This window comes from Schistocerca serialis, chromosome 5 (genome assembly GCF_023864345.2).
Source record: "Schistocerca serialis cubense isolate TAMUIC-IGC-003099 chromosome 5, iqSchSeri2.2, whole genome shotgun sequence".
NCBI lineage: Eukaryota > Metazoa > Arthropoda > Insecta > Orthoptera > Acrididae > Schistocerca > Schistocerca serialis.
In genome coordinates, this window is record NC_064642.1 from 243,076,460 (window position 1) to 243,093,833 (window position 17,374).

At 40.4% G+C, this 17,374-nt stretch overlaps 1 protein-coding gene across 3 annotated transcripts in view; it reads left to right on the top strand.

The window, feature by feature from the left end:
• Nucleotides 1-17,374, top strand: part of LOC126481536 (uncharacterized) — a 245,530-nt gene that overhangs the window by 226,485 nt on the left and 1,671 nt on the right. The gene's annotated exons all lie outside the window — the stretch shown is intronic.

Here is a 17,374-nt window from a genome sequence, read left to right on the forward strand (position 1 = left end):
GTGTAAGTCAACTACCCTGGCCAGCAAGATCTCCGGATCTGTCCCCCATTGAGCATGTTTGGGACTGGATGAAGCGTCGTCTCACGCGGTCTGCACGTCCAGCACGAACGCTGGTCCAACTGAGGCGCCAGGTGGAAATGGCATGGCAAGCCGTTCCACAGGACTACATCCAGCATCTCTACGATCGTCTCCATGGGAGAATAGCAGGCTGCATTGCTGCGAAAGGTGGATATACACTGTACTAGTGCCGACATTGTGCATGCTCTGTTGCCTGTGTCTATGTGCCTGTGGTTCTGTCAGTGTGATCATGTGATGTATCTGACCCCAGGAATGTGTCAATAAAGTTTCCCCTTCCTGGGACAATGAATTCACGGTGTTCTTATTTCAATTTCCAGGAGTGTAGATTTAAGTGTCAGGAAGTCGTTTCTGAAAGTATTTGTATGGAATGTGGCCATGTATGGAAGTGAAACATGGACGATAAATAGTTTGAACAAGAAGAGAATAGACGCTTTCGGAATGTGGTGCTACAGGAGAATGCTGAAGATTAGATGGGTAGATCACGTAACTAATGAGGAGGTTGTGTTGTTGTTGTGGTCTTCAGTCCTGAGACTGGTTTGATGCAGCTCTCCATGCTACTCTATCCTGTGCAAGCTTCTTCATCTCCCAGTACCTACTGCAACCTACATCCTTCTGAATCTGCTTAGTGTATTGATCTCTTGGTCTCCCTCTACCATTTTTACCCTCCACGCTGCCCTCCAATGCTAAATTTGTGATCCCTTGATGCCTCAAAACATGTCCTACCAACCGATCCCTTCTTCTAGTCAAGTTGTGCCACAAACTTCTCTACTCCCCAATCCTATTCAATACCTCCTCATTAGTTACGTGATCTACCCACCTTATCTTCAGCATTCTTCTGTAGCACCACATTTCGAAAGCTTCTATTCTCTTCTTGTCCAAACTGGTTATTGTCCATGTTTCACTTCCATACATGGCTACACTCCATACAAATACTTTCAGAAACGACTTCCTGACACTTAAATCTATACTCAATGTTAACAAATTTCTCTTCTTCAGAAACGATTTCCTTGCCATTGCCAGTCTACATTTTATATCCTCTCTACTTCGGCCATCATCAGTTATTTTACTCCGTAAATAGCAAAACTCCTTTACTACTATAAGTGTCTCATTTCCTAATCTGATCCCCTCAGCATCACCCGATTTAATTTGACTACATTCCATTATCCTCGTTTTGCTTTTGTTGATGTTCATCTTATATCCTCCTTTCAAGACACTGTCCATTCAGTTCAACTGCTCTTCCGAGTCCTTTGCTGTCTCTGACAGAATTACAATGTCATTGGCGAACCTCAAAGTTTTTACTTCTTCTCCATGAATTTTAATACCTACTCCGAATTTTTCTTTTGTTTCCTTTACTGCTTGCTCAATATACAGATTGAATAACATCGGGGAGAGGCTACAACCCTGTCTCACTCCTTTACCAACCACTGCTTCCCTTTCATGCCCCTCGACTCTTATAACTGCCATCTGGTTTCTGTACAAATTGTAAATAGCCTTTCGCTCCCTGTATTTTACCCCTGCCACCTTCAGAATTTGAAAGAGAGTATTCCAGTTAACGTTGTCAAAAGCTTTCTCTAAGTCTACAAATGCTAGAAATGTAGGTTTGCCTTTTCTTAATCTTTCTTCTAAGATAAGTCGTAAGGTTAGTATTGCCTCACGTGTTCCAACATTTCTACGGAATCCAAACTAATCTTCCCCGAGGTCCGCTTCTACCAGTTTTTCCATTCGTCTGTAAAGAATTCGCGTTAGTATTTTGCAGCTGTGACTTATTAAACTGATAGTTCGGTAATTTTCACATCTGTCGACACCTGCTTTCTTTGGGATTGGAATTATTATATTCTTCTTGAAGTCTGTGGGTATTTCGCCTGTCTCATACATCTTGCTCACCAGATGGTAGAGTTTTGTCATGACTGGCTCTCCCAAGCCCATCAGTAGTTCTAATGGAATGTTGTCTACTCCTGGGGCCTTGTTTCGACTCAGGTCTTTCAGTGCTCTGTCAAACACTTTACGCAGTATCATATCTCCCATTTCACCTTCATCTACATCCTCTTCCATTTCCATAATATTGTCCTCAAGTACATCGCCCTTGTATAAACCCTCTATATACTCCTTTCACCTTTCTGCCTTCCCTTCTTTGCTTAGAACTGGGTTGCCATCTGAGCTCTTGATATTCATACAAGTGGTTCTCTTCTCTCCAAAGGTCTCTCTAATTTTCCTGTAGGCAGTATCTATCTTACCCCTAGTGAGACAAGCCTCTACATCCTTACATTTGTTCTCTAGCCATCCCTGCTTAGCTATTTTGCACTTCCTGTCGATCTCATTTTTGAGACGTTTGTATTCCTTTTTGCCTGCTTCATTTACTGCATTTTTATATTTACTCCTTTCATCAATTAACTTCAATATTTCTTCTGTTACCCAAGGATTTCTATTAGCCCTCGTCTTTTTACCTACTTGATCCTCTGCTGCCTTCACTACTTCGTCCCTCAGAGCTACCCATTCTTCTTCTACTGTATTTCTTCCCCCCATTCCTGTCAATTGTTCCCTTATGCTCTCCCTGAAACTCTCTACAACCTCTGGTTCTTTCAATTTATCCAGGTCCCATCTCCTTAAATTCCTGCCTTTTTGCAGTTTCTTCAGTTTCAATCTGCAGTTCATAACCAATAGATTGTGGTCAGAATCCACATCTGCCCCTGGAAATGTCTTACAATTTAAAACCTGGTTCCTAAATCTCTGTCTTACCATTATGTAATCTATCTGATACCTTTTAGTATCTCCAGGATTCTTCCAGGTATACAACCTTCTTTCATGATTCTTGAACCAAGTGTTAGCTATGATTAACTTATGCTCTGTGCAAAATTCTACAAGGCGGCTTCCTCTTTCATTTCTTCCCCCCAATCCATATTCACCTACTATGTTTCCTTCTCTCCCTTTTCCTACTGACGAATTCCAGTCACCCATGACTATTAAATTTTCGTCTCCCGTCACTACCTGAATAATTTCTTTTATCTCGTCATACATTTCATCAATTTCATCATCATCTGCAGAGCTTGTTGGCATATAAACTTGTACTACTGTAGTAGGCATGGACTTTGTGTCTATCTTGGCCACAATAATGCGTTCACTATGCTGTTTGTAGTAGCTAACCCGCACTCCTATTTTTTTATTCAATATTAAACCTACTCCTGCATGACCCCTATTTGATTTTGTATTTATAACCCTGTAATCACCTACCCAAAAGTCTTGTTCCTCCTGCCACCGAACTTCACTAATTCCCACTATATCTAACTTTAACCTATCCATTTCCCTTTTTAAATTTTCTAACCTACCTGCCCGATTAAGGGATCTGACATTCCACACTCCGATCCGTAGAATGCCAGTTTTCTTTCTCCTGATAACGACGTCCTCTTGAGTAGTCCCTGCCCGGAGATCCGAATGGGGGACTATTTTACCTCCGGAATATTTTACCTAAGAGGACACCATCATCATTTAATCATACAGTAAAGCTGCATGTCCTCGGGAAAAATTACTGCTGTAGTTTCCCCTTGCTTTCAGCCGTTCGCAGTACCAGCACAGCAAGGCCGTTTTGGTTAATGTTACAAGGCCAGATCAGTCAATCATCCAGACTGTTGCCCCTGCAACTATTGAAAAGGCTGCTGCCCCTCTTCAGGAACCACACGTTTGTCTGGCCTCTCAACAGATACCCCTCCGTTGTCGTTGCACCTACGGTACGGCCATCTGTATCACTGAGGCACGCAAGCCTCCCCACCAACAGCAAGGTCCATGGTTCATGGGGGGAGGAAATGAGGAGGTATTGAATAGAATTAGGGAGAAGAGAAATTTGTGGCACACCTTGGCTAGAAGAAGGGATCAGTTGGTAGGGTATGTTCTGACGCATCAAGGGATCGACAATTTAGTATTGGAGGGCAGCATGGAGGGTAATAATCGTAGAGGGAGACCAAGAGATGAATACACTAACCAGATTTGGAAGGATGTAGTTTGCAGTACGTACTGTGAGATGAAGCAGCTTGCACAGGATAGAGTAGCGTGGATAGCTGCATCAAACCAGTCTGTGGACTGAAGACAACAACAACAACAACAACAACCACCACCTTCCAGCCTTCTTAATTTACCCCATTGAAAATAAATCTCTCATCAAATTGGAAACGTTACTACCAGGACTGTACAGTTAACCAAAAATTCAGAAACCAGGCATACCATTAAGACCAGAAATTCTATAGGTCAGGTAACTGATAGCACTAACAAACACTTCATCACTCTCGTACAGCATTTGTCAGAAAAACCGAGATTTATATTTAAGGTTCTGCTCAGTTTAGGGACAAATTAAAATCACTCAAGTAGAGCCCTTGAGATTGTATAGTTAGTTTTGATATTGTGTCATTGTGCTCCATGGTTCCTATGGATTAGGTAATTTCACAGTTGGAATGTATTTTTTGAAAGGGTGGGGATAATCTCTTTAAATACCGTCATGCATCAATTTGCATTCAATAGGACAACAAATTGTTGAATAAACTGATGGAAAGGCTATGGTGAGCCCATTCAGCTTAGTTGTAGTGAGTTTCTATATGGAAAACTTTGAAGAAGCAGCTCTACATGCAGCAGAGTAGAAAATCACTTTCTGGTTTTGTGATGTAGTTGATACTGTTGTTATATTATCTTATAAAGAAAACAACTGTCAAAATTTTCAAATTTTGTGAACAGTATTGAATGTTATATGCATTTCCCTATGAAGAACGAGAAAGGAGGGCAGATTTAATTTTTGAATGTGCAAGAAGTTATGAAAACTGTCAGATCTTTAGTGCTCAAAGTCTCCTGAAAGCCTATTCACATGGGTAATGATGGACAGGGTTAAATGAATCATTAATGATATACTTTCAGAAGAAATTTTTGGCAAATGGGCAAATGGAAAAAAGGGCGCTACAATATGAGGCATCTGGAGCTTCTGATGGAAAAATAACCAACTAAAGAATAGCCACAGATTGTATCAGCAGCATGTCGCTCATAAGAAGACACAGTACTGACACAATGTTTAACTTAATGGGAGATATGCTTGAATATTTGCATGCTGCAAAGGATCTGCACCTTTTACTTGATGCAGCAGATGTATACAAAATACAGTGAAGTTTACATAGTAACTATTAACAGAAGCTTCAACGTCCAGTTTTAGAAGCATGAGAGTGATTGTCATTTGGACAATATGATGAAATCAGAAGATAGCGGATAATGCATGGGACCATGGGATCACCACATTCTGTTCTCTGATACTACAATTTCATCAATGTCCAGCCATTACTGAAGGTGTAGGGGGGTCGTAGAAGTTAAGAAATGCAAAAACTTATCATGGACTTCAACGTGAGGCGCTTTTAATAGTTTCTGCATTGAAACACTGTTTGAAATTTGGCAGAAAATCCAGAGAGATTCTGGTCATCTGTTATGTATACCAGTGGTAAGACACGGTCAATACCTTCACTGCATGATGGCAATGGTAATGTTATCAGCGATAGTGGCATCAGAATTTGAGTCGAGAACAGTTACCAAAATGATTAATGTAGAAGTAGGTAACCCTCAGTGTGTCATAGCATCTTAAAGTCCCTTACTAAATGCAAGTCTTCTGGTCCAGAATTTCTAACAGTTAGGTTCCTTTTGGAGCTTGCTGTTGAAATACTTCTGTTTTTAGCAATTGTGTGCAACAGATTTGTAGACAAAAGATCTGTCCCGAAAGACTGGAAAGTTGAACAAGTCACACCAATACACAAGGAAGGAAATAGAAGTAATCTACTACATTAAAGACCTGTATCATTCGCATTGATTTACAGTAGGATTTTGGAACATACAGTCGGTTTGAACATTATGAAACACCTCAAGGAAAACAGTCTATTGATATTGGCCTACAACCAGCACGGATTCAGAAAATGCTGTTCTTGTTAAATGCAACTGGTTCTCTATTCATATGAAGAAATGAGTGTTATTGACAACGGATTTCAAATTGATTCCATTTATGTAGATTTGTAGAAGGCTTTTGCCACAGTTCATCGCAGATGGCTTCTTATTGAATTGTGTGCCTATGTGGTATCTTTTCAGTTGTGCTACAGCAATCACATTTTCCTGGCAGAAAGATCACAGTTTGTAGTAATTGATGGGATGTCATCTAGTGCAAAGGAAGTTATATTTGGTGTTTCCCAAGCAAGTGTTATAGGCCCCGTACTGTTCCTAATCTACATAAACGATTTAGGAGATAGTGTGAACAGCCCTATAAATTGTTTGCACATGATGTTGTTTACCACCCAGTAAAGTCATCAGAAGATCAAAACCAATTGCAAAATGATTTACACAGGATATCTGTATAGAGTATGAAAAGTGGCAATTGACCTTAAACAATAAAAACTGTCTGTTCCTCACCATAAGTACAAGAAAAAAAGACTGTCAAATTTCAGTATTATGAAAAAGATCATTTCTAACAGTATTATGAAAAGGATAGTTGCTACTCACAATGTATCGGAGATGCGGAGACTTAGATAGGCACATAAAAAAAGTGTCACAAAATGAGCTTCCGGCCAACAAGACCTTTGTCGAAAATAGGCAACACATGACCACAGTCTCTGGAAGCTGAAGCCAGACTACGAGCAGCAGTGCATGATGGGAGAGGCAACTAGGTAGGGGAAGGAAGAGGCCGGAGTGGGGAGGGGAAGGGATAGCAGATTAGGGGTGGGGTACAGTAAAGTGCTGCTAGTGGGAGCTTGCAGTGATGTGGTGGAGAGAGGGCAGTTAGGTGCTGTCGGGAGGTTAGACGGAAGGTGGGGGGGGGGGGGGGGGGAGGAAAGAACTAAAAGACTGGATGCATTGGTGGAAGAAAGGGCTGTGTAGTGCTGGAATGAGAACAGGGAAAGAGCTAGGTGGGTAAGGACAATGACTAATGACAGTTGAGGCCAGGAGAGTTACAGTAACGTAGGATAATATTGCAGGGAGAGTTGTCACCTGTGCAATCCAGAAAATTTGGTGTTGGTGGGAGGGTTCCAGATGGCACAGGCTTTGAAGCAGTCATTGAAATGGAGAATGTTGTGTTAGGTGGTGTGCTCAGCAACAGGTTGGTTCAGTTGTTTCATGGCCACAGTTTGACAGTGGCCTTTTATGTGGACAGACAGCTATGCCCATGTAGAATGCAGCACTGTGGTTGCAGCTTAGCTTTTAGATCAGGTGACTGGTTTCACAGGTAGTCCTGCCTCTGTTGGGATAGGTGATGCTTGTGACTTGGACTGGAGTAGGTGCTGGTGGTGGTGGTGGTGGTGGTGGTGGTGGTGGTGGTGATGGGATAGGTCTTGCATCTAGGTCTTTTATAAGGATGAGAGCCGTGAGGCAAGGGGTTGGGAGCAGGAGTTGTGTAGGGATGGATGAGAATATTGTGTAGGTTCAGTGGGCAGGGGACTACCACTTGGGGGGGGGGGGGGGGGGGGGGAATATAGTGGGTAGGACATTCCTCATTTGAGGGCATGTCAAGAGGTTGTTTCCTGGGTGGTACTAAGTCACAAGAGGTATGCTTCTCTGTGGCCGGATGCTGGGACTTTGGGAGGTGTTGGGTATCTGGAGAGATAAGGCACGGGAGATCTGTTTCTGAACAAGGGTCATTATGGTTTGTGAAAGCCTTAGTGAGACCCTTGGTATATTTCAAGAGAAACTGCTTGTCACTACAGATGTGACGGCCAGAGAGGACTATGTTGCATTGAAGGGACTTCCTGCTAAGAAATGGGTTGCAGTTGTTGAAGTAGAGGTATTGCTGGTGGTTGATAGGTTTGATATGGATGGAGGTACTGATATAGCTATCTTTGAGGTGGAGGTCAACATCAAGGAAGGTGGCTTGTCGGGTTGTGGAGGATCAGGAGAAGTGAATAGGGGAGAAGGTGTTGAGGTTCTGGAGGAATGTGGATAGGGTGCCCTCAGATCACGATGATGTCATCAGTGAATCTGAAAGCAGGTGAGGGGTTTGAGATTCTGAGTGTTCAGGAAGGATTTCTCTAGATGGCCCATGAATAGGCAGGCATAGGCCGGTGCCATTGCCATATCCTGGATTTGTTTGTAGGTGATACCTTCAAAGGGGAAGTAATTGTGGGTAAAAATGTAGTTGATCATGTGACCGGGAAGGAGGAGGTTGTAGGTTTGTAATCTGTTGGGTGTCCATAGTGTTCAATAGTGGCTCGGCTACGAGCATTGGAAACGTTAGTGTAAAGGGAGGTGACTACACAATAAATTGCACAGACTTAAAGGCTGTTGATTCAGCTAAGTATCTAGGCATTTGAGCCATAAGCAAGTTAAACTGGTGCTATCACGTAGAAAATGTGGTAGAGTAAGCAAACTGAAGTCTATTTTATTGCTAGACCTCTTAGAAGATGCAGCAGGTCAATTAAAGAGACTGCCTATACTATGCTTGTCTGTCCTCTTCTGCAGTTTTGCTGTGGGTTTCAGTGTAGAATCAACTGACTGTAACTCCATTGGCTCTGAGGACAGCTTCAGCAGTAGGAGACAAATCATCAGGCGCAAATATATTCCTTAGACCATGGCCATATTTCTAGGAAACTGATGTTACCAAGTATTCTGACAGTCGCTAAGAATGGGAGAATCACATTACAGCTGTAATCCACCAAGTAACTGATGAATCTGTACCAAAGCCTCAGTGTCACCTGTGGCAATTGCCTGTCCATGGTGGAGTGAGTCGTGCTGCTCTGAAATCTGGAGAAGTTACACTGTTCTGTGTAAGTTCTAATGCTGAGTAATTGTCGAAAGCCTGTCAGCCTTTGGAATAAGGAGGTGACATTTCAGTGAATGATTAGAGACAGATGCAGAAAATACTGACACAGATTCCCAAATACTGTAAACTATTCTACCAAAATGTTAGTAGTATGTGAGACCATTAATATGATTTCTCAGAGAGAGAACAGGTGTCACTTTATAGTGTAAATATTGAATAGTTGCCTCAAAACCAGCCCAGGAGAGTAAACTGCAGATTTTGCAGGATAACAGCCACTGTAAACAAGGATACAGCATTTTGTCATCATCATCATTGTTGTCATCAACTTTTGATAACAAAAATGATGTGTGGACCTTTTATTTAAGCAATGACAAAGAAAGTACCAACCTTTGTTGTTGTCTGTAGCTTGCTATGGAACACCTAGTCATGATAAGCTTTTTTTGTACTACATGTTACAGGGGCAGCTAAAGAAATCTCGTAGCTTTGTTCAACCAAATTTGGCAGACAAAACATTTTCGTGACACTTTGAAGCAGGCAGTTTTAATCCCTCTCTTGAAACTACCAACCAAGGAGTGGATGTGTAAGACATTGGACTCACATTCCGTAGGGCTTAGCTTCAATTACTCATATGGTCATCCAGATTTAGATTTTCCATGGTTTCCTAAACTTGTGTAAGGTAAATACTGTGATGGCTCCTTTCAAAAGAACACAACTTTAATTACCTTCTCTTCAAAGGAACATTAAAACATTGATCTTTCTTCCTACCTTTCCTCAAAACCAGGGAAGGACAATAGATGGCTAAGTGGCTACTTTAATATTGCTCTGATCACCTCATTGGGAAGATTTTGCTGTGGATAATAAACCGCTCTTGAATCCAGAGAGCTACCAAATCTCTTCCAACAGTTTCAGAAGATATAATTTCAACATAAATAACTTGACTGTGGTGAATGTGGGTATTAAACAGAATTTTCAATATGATCATCATCTCTTATATGTCATTTTTGGTCTTGGGTGGTCATACAGTACCACTTGGAAGCATAATGTAGTTGAGACTCGCTCCTTCATTGGAGCATTCAGAATTGACTGCATTTCAATTCCTGACCAGTGTCAGTTTTTAAACAAAGATGCACGTTCTGCGAGCATTTCTGTGAAGCGTAAAATACATAAATATAGGGAAAAAACAGCAGTGTTTTATATCGACAGCATTTGATATTGGTAATCACTGCTTCGTGTGTGGCTTCGGTCCTTTTTGTGGGTGGTTCACCCCCCACCCTTCAATTCAAATACATATGTCATTTAAATATAAAATTCATCAAATATTTGCTGATTAACACACAACTGATTATCACTTTCATGAAAATTACACATCTTATTTTTAGTTATAATAGAGGGAAACATTCCACGTAGGAAAAATATATCTAAAAACAAAGATGATGTGACTTACCAAATGAAAATGCTGGCAGGTCGACAGACACACAAACAAACACAAACATACACACAAAATTCAAGCTTTCGCAACAAACTGTTGCCTCATCAGGAAAGAGGGAAGGAGAGGGAAAGACGAAAGGATGTGGGTTTTAAGGGAGAGGGTAAGGAGTCATTCCAATCCCGGGAGCGGAAAGACTTACCTTAGGGGGAAAAAAGGACGGGTATACACTCGCGCACACACACACACACACACACACACACACACACACACACACACACATATCCATCCACACATATACAGACACAAGATGTCTGCTTGTGTCTGTATATGTGTGGATGGATATGTGTGTGTGTGCGAGTGTATACCCGTCCTTTTTTCCCCCTAAGGTAAGTCTTTCCGCTCCCGGGATTGGAATGACTCCTTACCCTCTCCCTTAAAACCCACATCCTTTCGTCTTTCCCTCTCCTTCCCTCTTTCCTGATGAGGCAACAGTTTGTTGCGAAAGCTTGAATTTTGTATGTACATCTTATTTTTAATTACATATTGCAAAAAGAATCTAGTTTTTATTTTAAATACAAGGTGAGTCAGGAGGAAAAGTATATGCATTGAGGGATGATAGCATTAATGATCCTGAATAAAAAACTCTGTATGGGCAAATGCAATCTTCCGAATGGTTTCTGAGATAGAACACATGTAATATCACTTTTCGTGAGTCACTCGAAACCCACACCCTCCAGCGAAAACATGTCACAGTACAAAATTACATTCATTTTCCTACAAAAAAGGACCAATTCATGTTTCTCTAGGACTTACAGTTTGCCCAAAGACAGCGCAAAGATACTGAAAACCTGGCACAACGCTCATGCGCCATAGCTTAGGTACTCTTTATAGCCCAATCTGAAGTAGTTTCCCGACCTGATGGAACACAGGTGTCCTGTATCAAACTGTTCGTCTCAGCTTTCCCTACACGACTGTCATACATTGTAAACAATAATGATGTTTGAATAAAACAGAAAATAAGTAATAAAGTATTATTACACACGTTCTGTCTCGGAAATCATTCACAATAGGGCATTTGTCAGTGTGAAGTTTTTTTGTTTAGAATCGCTTATACTATCACCCCTCAAACCCTGTACCTTTCCTCCTGACTCATCCTGTATAAGTTCTTCATTACAAATCTTTGTTAATAAAAACATTTCAAATCAAACTTTTTTTCCATCTTTGTGTCTGTTATGCTTCATGGAAACAATTGTGGAACATATTCCTCTGTTTAAAAATTTACCACAACTAGGAATCGAACATGAGCCACCCAGACAGTAGGGGAGCATTCTTTCCACAGAGATGTTCTGCTTGTTGAAAAATTGGCCTTCCTTTATGGTAGTAAAGATGCTCAGATAACTTCAAAGCCAATGTTCTTGAGAATTTTTGAGAGTTGCGTGAAGCTCCTTTGCGTGATTGGTGTTTGAGTTCTAAACTCAAATTTGTTGTGTGATCTCCTGGTAGGATAACATACTGCAACCTCGATGCCATGAAATCCACAACAATTTTATTTGATGTGTATCAGTGAGCTACGAGCTGTTATCAGCCATCCCAATGCAGCAGTGTATTACAAACACTCATTCACAGGCGTCAAGCTGTTTCAGATCTGGAGAGCTTGTCAGCATAGGTCAGTCATCTTCACTCTGTTTGTCCAGAACAGGCACCCCAATAAGCAGATTCACAATGCATTTCAACTAGTATACGTTAGACCCCAAGAGCAGCCAGAAGAAACAAAGAACTCCTCTAGAATGGTTTCCCTGCCTTATGTGGGAGGTGTGTCTTTCAAGATGGGCAGACTCTTGGAAGAAACACCAAATAAAATGTGTCTTCTGTTTTTGAGTGTGAATGTGTACATTGACCAAATGTGTTGTGTTGTTAAAGACAGATGTGATGGTCTTAGGCATCACACCAGATTGGGTTAGCTGAAAAAGTCTGCTGTCACTGAGCAGAATCTCGATAGGGGCATGTGATGAACTTCGCAGAAACCAAGGCATCTCGTACATCTTCACATACTGGGACTGCATCATTAAAGAAAGCAGTCTGAATATGGACAGCTAATATGTATATATTATATGTAATATATATAATATAATTAACAGAGGCACATGTTTTCAACTCAGCAAAGGAGGGGAACCAGCATTAGCAACAGTAAGAAATTGTCTGCAGACAAAAGTTCAGTGAGATGACAACACCAGCGAGAGAATGAAGCTAGTACAAGTAAGCTGAGTACCAGCACTGTGCCCACTCTCATTCACTGAGGTCCACAGCTTGCAGCTGCATTTTCTGGTTGTCAGACACTGACAACAAAGCTCCATAAGGGAATCGAGCAGTGGATGCTGCATTTGCAGCGTGGGAAAATTATGCGATGACATTATAGCCCCAAATCATTTTGTCTGCACTTTTCTGGCAGACCTGTTTATAAATTGGCCAGTCACAACTGCCATCCCCATTTGCATCTGAAGATGGCAAGTGGCTGTCTCATGAAAATCTCATTCAGTTGTCCACCTGCTTTGCTTAGCTGAGTGATAATGTGTTTGCCTACCATGCAGCAGGCCCGGCTTCAATTCCTGGCAGGGTTGGAGATTTTCTCCACTCATGAACTGGTTGCACCATCATCTCATCATCACCCACGCGCAAGTCACCCAATGTGGCGTCACCTGAAATAAGACTTTCACCTAGCGGCCAAACTTCCCTGGATAGTGCCTCATGGCCATCAGTGCCACACAATTATTTTTTATCATCATTCAGTTTAACCAGTACAATTCAATACTGTGCCTGAGGACTTACACAGTATTACTACTTTTGCTCTGCTGCTACCAGTTTCAGTTCCTGTGTCATCCATGAGTGTTTGGACACTAAGTTTGGTGCATCTAACAGCCTTTGCTAAGAGTTTCAAATGAGGAATTAAAATTCAGGGTGAAAAGATATCGGTAGTAATATTTGCTAATGGCAGTGCTGTGCTCAGTGTAGACGAAGAATAGTTAAAGGCCCTGTTGGATGGAATGAAGAGTCTACTGTGTACAGAATGTATATTGAGAGAAAACCGATCAGAGACAAAAGTAATGAGGAGTAACAGATTGGAGGTTAGCAATAAACTTGTCATCACTGATGCCCACAGAATTAAGGGAGTCTGCTAGCTTGGAAGTAAAATAATACATGATGGATGAAGCAGGGATGACATGAAACCAGGCTAATCCAACCAAAGAGTGCATTCCTGGCCAAAGAAGTCTGTTAATATCAGACATAGTCCTTAATTTGAGAAAGAAATTTCTGAGAGTGTAGATTTGGAGCACACCATTATATAGTAGTGAATCATGAATTGTGAAAAAACAGGAAAAGAAGAGAATTGAACTGTTAGAGATGCGGTACTGCAGAAAGATGTTGAAAATCAGGTGAACTGTGAGGTAAGGAATGAGGAGGTTCTCCGCAGAATACACAAAGAGAGGTATGCGTGGAAAACACTGACAAGAAGAAGGGACAAGATTATAGAATGTGTGTTAAGACATCAGGGAGTATCTCGTATGGTACTAGAGGGAGGTGCAGAGGGTAAGAACTGACACAGAAGACACATATTGGCTGCTGACAAAGCTCAAAATTGTCTTTTATGTTAAAAAGTTCAGGAGGACTATTCTAGGTTATATTTTTAAGATATGAAACATGTGTGGCCTTATTGACGTCCAGTTCAACCAGCCCTCTCCAGAGTCACATTGCCATGGCATCTGAGTAGTTAAAATAAATTAACATGTGATGGGGAAAACTCACAGCTGCTGTTAAGAAGGAAAGGAAACTTTTTGGCCATATATTGAGACACAGTAAGTTTTTAAAAATATATTAGAATGATTTTTTTAAAGAAAAACAATAGCATATCAAGGTAGAAAATAATAGAACATCTGCAAGTCGTTACAAAAGTTGACATTATCAAATAATGAAGAGTGCAGCACAAAAATATAGGAAAGTGGTAGCAGAGACAAGGTGTAACCTTTATAAGTTGATGTTGAGTGGATATAACATCTCACATCAACACTGTGACTTTACACCAATCTACACTGTTAATTGTGTGCAAGGTGACTAATTCGGCTGTTTAGTTATGCACCTTATTTGTGATGTCAAGATCATCGTACTGAATAAATTTGTGATCTATGACACAGAGCTGCAGTTTTAAGGGCGCTGGAGTGAGTGGGATGTATTCAAGATGATAAATTCCTCATCTGCCTTTACTCCCCAAGTCCTCTGAAACCACCCAGTGTCTGTACACAACAAATCAATTTGGTCATACCAGGATTCCATCCTCTACCCACAGTGTCTGGGAAAGAATGCAATATATTGCTGAAGAATGCAATATATTGCTTGGTATGTGGGCTTAAATAAATTTGGGTGTGAGAGTTATTGGCCAAATAGTACATAAATGCACAACACATGTAATGTGTTCAATAATATCTTGAATATTGTGTAATTTGTGCCTGGGTCAGCTATAATAGTAACAAACTGACACAGAAAAGGGAAGTGGTTCATTCTTTAGCGGATAAGTGAGTTATGGAGAAAAAAATTAAAAGTGATTGTTACCGGAGATAAGAGCAGGCAGAAGAAGTTGCTAGGAGGAGGCGGATGAAGAAACAGAAAAAGTGAGAAATTGCTCCTGTAAAGGCACAAGTCCAGTGCCATAATGGGTGAACACTGAAATATTACTGTATAATGGAAACTATTCGTTTAGAAAATATTAAGAAGCACCCAACTTCACGAGACAGTCATTTTGTGTGTACTATTATTTTTTGACCATTTCCAAATTGCATTCATTTCATAAAGTGTGAAATCATTTCTGGCTGATCCCCCATAAGTGTGTGATATAGTTATGTGACACTTGTAATTTTACAGAATGTGTTGTGCCTTCATGTTTTGATAATGTGTTTTCAGTAATGTTGATTATATTCCATATGTTTTTAGCATTTATTGGCTGCACACTGCAGGAATGTAATAGTTTTCGTAATTCCAAAATTGTTCTGATGTGCAGTTGATGTATGGTAATAGAGTAACTATTTCTCACAATTTATGAACAAAATTTATGCCATAGTCTTCAAAAATAGGACTCAGTGATGTGATTTTTTTTCTAACTTTAGTGTTTGATTTGTTTATGCTAGTAGCATGATGATGGCCAGTGACTGAAACCATTTGTAAATACTTGTAAAGCTGTGTGTCGTGAATTTCTTGAAATATTTAACAGCTACTGACACTTGCTCAAAAACAAAGTTTAAATTGTCTGTGTGTTCCATAATAGATGAAATTCACAATAAATGTTATGATGTGAAACATAATGGAAAAAGGTGCATATACACTTTGAAAATACACTAAAGAAGGGTGGGGTGGGGGTGGGGGAGAGATGCACAGTGAAGGAATTATGTGAATGGGACAGAAATTGTTAGATGTGATGTACATGTGCAGACAAAAAATGATTACAATTTCAGAAAAATTGGATGACTAATTCAAGAGAAAGAGCTTCACAAAAATTGGGGAGAGATCCGATGAATTTTCTGGCCAAGGTAGGGTTTGGCTAGTGTGAAGACAAGCAGTAAAGACTGTTTCCATTTGTGGGAGGGCATTATCTTGCCGAAATGTAAGCCCAGGATGGCTTGCCATGAATGGCAACAAAACGAGGTGTGGAATATCATTGATGCAACACTGTTCTCTAAGAGTGCGCACATAACGATTAAAGGGGTCCTGCTGTTGGTTGTCATCTGTGGTACCCTTACAGCAGGGTGCCATGTTGACGATATTCTACTCCACATTTTGTTGCCCTTCATAGCAAGCCATCTTGGGATTACATTTCAGCAAGATAATGATTTCCTGCACACAGTGAGAGTTTCTGCTGCTTGTATTGGGGCTTGTCAATCCCTATGTAGATCAACAAGGTCACTGGATCTCTCTTCGGTTGAGAAAGTTTGATGCATTATGGGCAGGACCCTCAAACCAGCTTGGGATTTTGATGATCTAACATGTCAGTTGGACAGAATTTGGCACAATATCTCGCAGGAAGGCATCCAACAACTCTTAACCAATCAGTGCCAAGCTGAGGAACTGCTTGCATAAAGGCCAGAGGTGGACCAATGCATTACTGACTTGCTCAATTTGTGAAGCTCTCTCTCTTGAATAAATCATTCAACTTTTCAGAAATTGTAATCACTTTTTTTTTTTTTCTCTGCACATCTAAATCACACCTACCAATTTCTGTCCCAATCACATAGTTCCTTCATGGTGCCTTGTTTCTTTTTCTTAGAGTGTATATATTTGTAATAGCTAGATACATCTGTTGTTGTTGTTGTTGTTGTTGTTGTTGTTGTTGTCGTGGTGATCTTTGGTCCGAATACTGGTGTGATGCAGCTCTGTACAGTAATCTATCCTGTACAGCCCTCTTTGTCTCTATGTAGCTAACGTCTGCAGGTTATGCAAAGAATTGGAAAGCAGATTGTAAAAACATAATATATGTGCAACAGCAAATTATTGAACAAGTTTAAAACATTGCTGAAAATAATATAACAACCAACAATTACAGAAAGCAGTAATGGTTTACTCAGAGTTGACATATTTCCACCTACAATGTCAGGATTTGTATTGACAAAGGCAATAAAGCTGAAATAAGCTTATATACTAAAATAAAATATCAAGCAGCATACTGTTTTCCAATTCTCTGCATGAACGTTCTACTGTGGCATAGTATATGCTGCAGGTTTCACAATAAAGGAAATTCGACAACTTAAATTGATTTGAATCTTCTTACCGTAGTCAAGCCTTGGTCTGCCTCTAAAATTTTCGCATCACCTTGAGATGTCCTATCAACTAATCACTTCTTTTAGTCAAGCTTTGCCATAAATTTGTATCCTCCCCAATTCTGTTTAGTGTCTCTTCATACCTATTTTTGGTATTTTCTTCTTATCTATTGCTTTTCTGTTGATTTTGCAAAAAATTTTTACCGTACTCCGTTGTGTGAATATTTACTGCATTGTTACTAATTTTCGTTGTTTCAGTCCTTCACAATAAAACTGAAAATTAATTTGAGTTGCCTGTAACCTGAACCATAAAAA